At 31.6% G+C, this 6,273-nt stretch overlaps 1 long non-coding RNA gene across 1 annotated transcript; it reads right to left on the bottom strand.

The window, feature by feature from the left end:
• Positions 1-1,648: 1,648 nt before the first annotated feature.
• On the bottom strand, positions 1,649-4,491 carry LOC141489678 (uncharacterized). The gene is made up of 3 exons (XR_012468967.1): positions 3,985-4,491; positions 2,800-2,977; positions 1,649-2,319 (listed from the first exon to the last, which is right to left on the bottom strand). It is a non-coding gene; the product is annotated as an uncharacterized LOC141489678 (long non-coding RNA).
• Between the last annotated feature and the right edge of the window lie 1,782 nt (positions 4,492-6,273).

Raw genomic sequence — 6,273 nt, forward strand, 5'->3', positions numbered from 1 at the left:
TAGTTTGGTAACCTTAGGCAAATAATTTAACCTCTCTGGAATATTTTTAAGAGAGCTGCTAGGAAAGGATGTTCTCATGTCCCCATCTTGGCTCCATGCCCAATTTAACCTGTCTGAACCTAAAATCCCTTCCCTGTAACATAATGGGATCAGTTATATGGCCTCCAAAGGCAGTTAGGAAACTGGACCTGGAATAAGAAAGACTTATTTTCATGAGTTCAAATCTTCCCTCAGACTAGCTATGTGACCCTGGGCAAATAATTAAACCCCGTTTGTCTTGGTTTTCTCATCTGCAAAATAAATTGCAGAAGAAAATGGCAAACCACTCCAATATCTGCCAATAAAACCTTAAATAGGATTCACAATTGAAAAATTACAGTATATATATATGAACTACAAGCTTTCTTCTACCTCTTAATCTAGAATCTTTTCATTTTTACTAGGTAGAAAAATGTCAATCCCTCTGATTGTTGCCCTTGTGTCCATTAAACTATGAAGTCACTTAAAATTTCCAATTTGAAGGTTTTTTCTATTCAGTGATTGTTTGATTCCCATGTACATTTTTAAAATTTATTTATTTTACAAGTATATGCAGAGGTAGTTTCCAACAATCATTTCTTTGCAAAGTTTTGAATTTCTCTCCCTCTTGCCCCAGACTGAAAGCAATTTAATATAGGTTATACATGACATTCTCATTTCAAACCACAATTCAGGCATGGTTGAATCAATAGGGAGATTCATAGCTATATGTCTTGCTAAGGAGTTCTCCAAATGGTTCTATTTTCCTTCCATATAATTCAAGAAAGAGACTATTTCTGACCTGATCTATAGAATACAAAATGAATCAATTCAAGTAGACAGTATCAATAGTCAGTTCATATGAGGTAGGCTTTAAACCACTTTTGTTTTTTAATTCAGTTTTATTCCATTCCTTATCCATTTTATATGGTATGAATGTATTTTTGTTACATTAAGCTATTTCCTCCCTCCTCCATATTATCATAATTAATATTTAAAATAGAAATATTTAATATTTAATAAACTAGAAATATTTAAACTAGTCCCACCAATTATGCCAAAATGCATATAATATCCATAGTACTGTCATATCAACTATAATTATAATAAAAGTAAGACTCTTAACCTTCCTTTCATTATTACCATAATACCTCTTGTATTTCAGAAGTCAGGGGTCTATTTATAATGATGAGAGGCTCACTGAGCCAAATTCTTAGGCATATTTATCGAAGCCAGAGAACTCAAGGATCCAAATTACAGCATATTGAATGCCAGAATCTGTTTCCCTTCCATGTCCAAAAGGATAGTTTGAAAAAAATGAAAATAGCAAGATTTTCAATGACTAACCTTGAAACTTTCAAATATGGGAAATGACAGAGAGAACTTGCTCTCCATTTATTACCTACACATTTCTTTAATTTCTTCATCCTATGCTGGATAAAATCATGTTGAAAGTATATATAATTTAAAATATCTTGTAGTAAAAAGAGTTATTTCAAAGAATGTAAAGAGGACAAAAATATTGCCTTAAAGAAAAAACTCTCCTCTCTCTTTTTGGACATCATAGAGAAAAACCTCATTGGTTTCACTGACATAAATAGGAGAATTTATTGTGTAAAAAGATCTAAGGATGAAACTGTCATGAAACAAAGGATTGTAATTTTATCTACTATCTGTAAATTTAAGGTGATGAAGGAAAGGAAAGTGCATGGGTAACCACAATGGCTGGGAAGCTGTGCTTTGTTAAGGAGTAAAATTAACTTACTGAGAACTTTGATTTCCCAGAACTTTAATGAGAGCATAGCTATGAGTGCATAGGCTTACCCATCTTTCATAATATTAAACCTGTTTACAAATTATAACAAGCAGTGACTGAACTTGAACTAATTTTTCCTCTGTTTTCTATTTCAAATACTGTGTATCAAAGCATCATAGTTATTCATGTATTGTGATCCACATTAAAGAGTTAGGAACATTTCTATTTTAAACACCTGTTCTATTTTACAATGTTCCTCCAAAGTTTCTACAGACTGAATAATTGTGAATAGACTTTAACCTTGGTGCATAAACAAGACAGTGTTTTAGAGCACATTTTGAATCAGAAAGTAATAAAGACAAAAGAATAAATTTACAATAAGAACCTGATATGCAACATAAGTGTTCCTTCAAATTTAAGTTGTGCAACAGTCAACTCACTGTCTTTCTTTCAAAATCTATTTCTCTTCTTAAATTCCCCCTTCCTCCTTCTCTTGCTGTGTGATCTTTAAATCATTTGACTTCTTTAGGCTTCAGTTTCCTCATCTGTAAAAGGAAAGGATTGTTTTAGAAAGCCTCTAAGGTCACTTCCGTCTCTTGACCTATGATTTTGTTAGTGTATATCCAGTGGTCTTTCTTAATGATATCACAATTTTCTAAGTCACCTTAAAAAGTCATATTTGACTTCCTCTCATTTATCTTCACCCCTCCACATTCACCCAATTGTCAATTCCATCCCCATACAACCAATGCTTTGTCATCCCTCTTTACATTTTGACTGTTAACTATATTTATTCATCATTTGCTGTCATGATTATTCTAAAAACATTCTAAATGATCTGCTAATTTTCTAACTCTTGGACAATTTTTCAAGTAATTGTATAATTAGTCTTAGAATGATGATCATGCAATGTCATTAAACTACTCAAAAATATACACCCCTTGTTGCCTACAAATTAAATTCTGGAACCCTTATCCTGAATCTGGATCCAAACGATCTTGGAAGCCTGAGCTCATTATGCATACCTTTCTTTACTGTACACTCAAATTCCTGGAAAATACTGTCTTTTTTTCCAGGTGGTCAGGGGAAAAAGTGCAGGACCAGAGAGTTAGGAAGACACAGATTCCATTCTCCCCTTGGACACTTTCTAACCATGTGAGCCTGGGAAAGTCACTTAAAAGTTGCTTGCTTCAGTTTCTTCATCTGTAAAATGATAATAAGATCTATGTCAGAGTTGTCATGAGGATAAGATTAGATGATATTTGTAAAGCATTTTGAAACATCAAAGCCTTATAAAAGTCAAGATGCTATTATTATTATTATTATCATTATTGTTATTATTATGAAACTCATACTTTGAAATATCTGAGATGTCTACCACTACCTTCACTGACTGCCAATAAATCAAACAGCTAAAATAAGTGTGAAAATATTACTAAGGTATTTTATTTTTTTCACCAAAAAAAATGACAATGAATAAAGGTTTTCTCTAAGAATTTTCACCATATACAATTTGAATTCAAGATGTAGGTAGATTGCAGTGTGCCTAATTTAAAGTATTTTTACATGGTTTAGTGAAGATTTTATTTGCAAAAGTTTTTTATTTTACATGCCAAATTTTTTGTTGCAGGATCCACCTGGAAAGTAAGGTCCTTTATAAACATGGAACTTATATGGAATGAGGGGGGCAAGTTTTGGATTCCAACTTAGTGTATATGGTGTTGTGTTACTTTGGACAATTGAATTAAACTTCATGAACCTCAAATTTCTTATCTGCAAAAAAGAGTGAGTAGAACTAGTTGTCTGATATTCCTTTCAAGTTAATCTAAGATTCCACAATCTTGATAATTGCTATATCCTTGAATTTCTTTGATCCTAGTGGCTATAGAGTCTCTTATTTGTTTGACTGCTCTTTCCTTTTTTTCTTTTCACAGTTCATTATCAATACCATGCAACATAACTGTAAATCATCCTTATAATTCTGTCTTAGTCTCTGTTCTCTTCTCCCTCTGTATTCTTGATGGGTAAATTCTTCATGTCCCATAGGACTAGTTAAAATCTACATGCAGGTTTCACAGGTCTATATGCAATTTGTCCCCATTCTATCCCTTAAACTTCGGTTCCTCATCATCACTTGACATTCTTAATATATCTTAAATTCAATGTATCTAAAATTGAATTATCTTTCCATATAAACTTAACTTCCTTACCTTTATTTTCTATTTGTATTTAACCAATCATCTTCCATCTACTCTCCAAGGCTTGTAATCTCAGTTGTATTTCAATGTTTCTAATTTCAATGTTTCTAATCCCCAATCTCTTGCATCTAAACTCTTCTGTCTCTTCACTTAGCTACAACTTTAGTTCAGGTCTTTATCACCTTTCACCAAGATGTACTGTAACAACCTCTTATTTGTTATCAGTGCTTCATCTCTCCCCACTCCAGTCACACACTGCTGCAAAATAATAAATGTTAAGCAAAGATTTAAACAGGTGCTCTCAATCAATAGCTTGCTATCACTCTAAGATAAAATAAATATTTATCTGTTTTTGCTTTTAAAGCCCTCAACAACTCATTCTAAACTTTCCTATCTCCTTAGATATTTCTCTGGCTCTTTCATTCTATAATCCAGAAAAATGAATCCTTCTTTTTTCCCTTGAATATGTGCCACATGTTTATAGATATTCTTTCTTAAATTTCTGCTTCATGGAGTAACTTTGAGATGCATCTTAGGCTCTAATTTCTACATGAAACTCTTTCCACTCCCAACTTCGAATATAATTCCATATAGATAGATAGATAGATAAATACATATATATATATTTATATGTGTGCATTCATATTTATTCACTTTATATTTATTTAATTGTCTCTTCATTAGAATGTAAGCCTCTTTTGAATGAATATTATTTCATTCCTGGTATACTTGTATCCCCAAAATAGAAAATGTATCTATCTATCTATCTATCTATCTACATATATATATATATATATATCATAGTTAGCTATATAGTGATGATTTTGAATTTCAATGATTGTTAATGGTTTCTACTTACACTATTTGCCTGTGTTAGTACCCACTTATTGCAATGTAAATGTGTCTAACTACTTATTGTTGTCAGTGCCTGCACCTACAATGCTGACAATAGAGGAAAAAAGAAACAATGACTCTGGAGAGAAAAGGAAAGGTAGGATATCAGAATGATACCTACCATGCTCTTTTTGTGAAATATTTTTTGAGCAATGAGAAAATTCAAAGCCAAAAAAATTCAGTTGCGTGTATGTATATGTTTATACCTAAGTGTGTGTGTGTGTGTGTATATATATATATATATATATATATATATATATATATATGTATGTATATATTCACCCACATGCCTATCTGTACAGCTATACATATATGCATATATGGATATACATACACCACATACTATTCATAGGAACACTCTGCAATAGTATAATGCACGTTCATTGATTTGGTAATGGTTGAATAAAATGTCATATATAAATATAATGAGATATTCTTGACTCATGAAAAATGACGAACATGAGGCTTTAAAGAATAATAGGGTGGCGTAGTGGATAAAGCACTGGCCTTGGAGTCAGGAGTACCTGGGTTCAAATCCGGTCTCAGACACTTAATAATTACCTAGCTGTGTGGCCTTGGGCAAGCCACTTATCCCCATTTGCCTTGCAAAAACCTAAAAAAAAAGAATAATAGGAAGATTTTTATTATTTGATGCATAATGAAAAGTAGAACTCAGAGGTAAATAGGCATCAAAAATGCAAATTTTAAAAGCATAAAACATTCTGACAAATTTATAGGTCAATGCCAATGACAAATCTTGTTGCCAGAAGGAAAAAAACAAGGAAAGAATCATACTAAAGGGAATTCAAGTGCCAAAGTGTGCATATACAGACAGTCACTTCACTATTTGGGTTTTGAACAATTTTTATTGTGACTGTTACAAAGGAAGATTTATGTAATAGGGAGCAGGCAAGGTAGCTGTAGATTGGTATCTGATTTACCTATTTTTAGAAATAGTAAATAGATATGTGAATGTTTTAAATTTGAAAATGTATGGTACACTTGTGTCTCACTGAAAAGTCTGCTATTATATTATAAATATATATTATATAAATATAATTATCAATAAAACAATCATATAAACATAAAAAGTAGCAAAATGTTAACTCAAACTTTCATCTTCAACAAAGCTGATACAAAAGAATAGAACACAATAAATGGCTTACCTTTTTTTTTGCAAGGAATAATTCAGAAAAACTAATGCCCAGAATGAAAAATGAAATTACAGTTACAGAGCTTATAAAATACTTTTCAGTAAAAAGGGACAATTAAAAGGACAAATGTTTGTGTGCTCCTCCAGATGTCTAAAATTCCATCTTTTTAATTTCTTTTGTCTTTCATATTTTCTTTACTTTTAAAAAAATTTTAGTCAATGAACACCTAGTCCTTGATCCATTAATTTCATGC

This window comes from Macrotis lagotis, chromosome 5 (assembly GCF_037893015.1).
Source record: "Macrotis lagotis isolate mMagLag1 chromosome 5, bilby.v1.9.chrom.fasta, whole genome shotgun sequence".
NCBI classification, from domain to species: domain Eukaryota; kingdom Metazoa; phylum Chordata; class Mammalia; order Peramelemorphia; family Peramelidae; genus Macrotis; species Macrotis lagotis.